Genomic DNA, 1674 nt, shown 5'->3' on the forward strand with positions numbered 1-1674 from the left:
ATTCTGGCTTCCAGGGGGAAAATGGATGAACTTGTTTGCTTCAAAGTTATCCAAAGCTGAAACGACCTTAACAGCAAACCCAGAAAAGCATACCTGTAGCTCTATGGTAGTTTCACCCCAATTAATCTCCCACTGATTATACCCTGAACATTAATCCACTTTAAGGTTGGCCTATTAGGTCTTCTATTTTGTACACATAGTTCATGATGCTGGGATTCAAGGTTCAAATCCCAAAAACTGTTTTATTTTATTTCCTAGTGTACTTGAAGTTCATTAAAAAAAATACAACGAAAATTCCTTAATGTCCCTGTCCTATTTGTGATATCATTTTCGGTGCGGTGCTGTTCGCAGCCACTTGAGGTGGAACCACCACCTTTACTTTGGCAGAACATTGGTCTTGCTGCCAACTCTGAGGGTAGGCTGTCGGATTTGGGGAGGATGAATTGGGGGCGGGGGGAGTGTTTTGGGGGTTTCTTTCTGTCTTATGGGTTGCTTTCCTGGTCCTCAGTGCCTGCTGGAGAGAACCATTGCATTCGGTGCTCCGACGGGCTTACCGTCAGACAATTAGAAGCCTGAACCCCAGGAGGCTGTTTCATTCGCCATCACATCATCTCATGCATCTCTTTTGCATACACAAGGCCAAGGCTCATGGAAGATAGAGAATAATGAATGCATCAGGATGCAACACAACGCAAGCACAAATAGAGGGGGGAAACGCCAGCAGCAGGGTCAAAATAGAGGAAGTCTTGGATAAATAAGGGATGTCGGGAATGGGAGGATGCATGGAAAAATGGACTTTTGGAAGGATGTGAGCCTTGGAGTCAGGGGATGGGGGGAGGGGGTTAACGGGGGTAGAAAAGAGCATTGTTTTGTATGAGGGAGGATCTGAGATGGTGGTGATCAGCTGTCTTGAAGACTTGGAGGGAAGAATGAGATTGAAGAGAGGGTTAACGTTGGTTCATCAGATGGGAAAAGAAGGAACAGATGAGAGGAGGTTTTTCTCTGCCAATTCATGACTGGAGCTGCGCCAAGCATGGGGCTTTGAGAGACCCTTCTGAGGCCACTAGTTTGCACCGTTGCTGCCATCTGGAACGTTCCTTGTTGTCTGTTCAAGTCCCTGAAGCACTCTTCCCCTTTTTAATTTTGCTGTGCACCACTCTCTGCCCCTCTCCCCCTATTTGACATTTCCCCATCTTATTCGTTTTCTTTTTCACCCAGGGAGGCCCTCTCGGTTTTTGGGCTTGACCCTTCCACTGCGGCGTTAATAAATAAATAAAAAGCTCTGCCATTACTCTTGATAAATTAGCATTGTAAATTTAAATTAAAATCCATCGTTTCTTCGTGTGATTGTACTTTATGTAAAACTATTCTCATGCATCCTATTGTCTTGTGTCCTGTACGCCGCATTATGTACAAGCTCCTCCATGAGCCCGAGACTCTGCTTGACAAGAAATAACCATTCATTCTTCACCCACTTTCTCTCTGACAACAGTATGATGTTTCTAGGCAGGTAAGTGCATCAAAGAGTATGGAAGGAAAGTTTCTTGGAAAGATGTGTGCTTATTAAAAACATCTATCTCAGCTGTCTGCTCCTGCCAGGTGGAGATAGGACCGAACATGCGCGTGGTTCACAGGAGCTGTGAGCAGTTCCTCATCTTTACTCATCCAACTGTG

This window comes from Eptatretus burgeri, chromosome 15, assembly GCF_056783735.1.
Source record: "Eptatretus burgeri isolate ZD-2024b chromosome 15, Ebu_testis_v1, whole genome shotgun sequence".
Taxonomy (NCBI): Eukaryota; Metazoa; Chordata; class Myxini; order Myxiniformes; family Myxinidae; genus Eptatretus; species Eptatretus burgeri.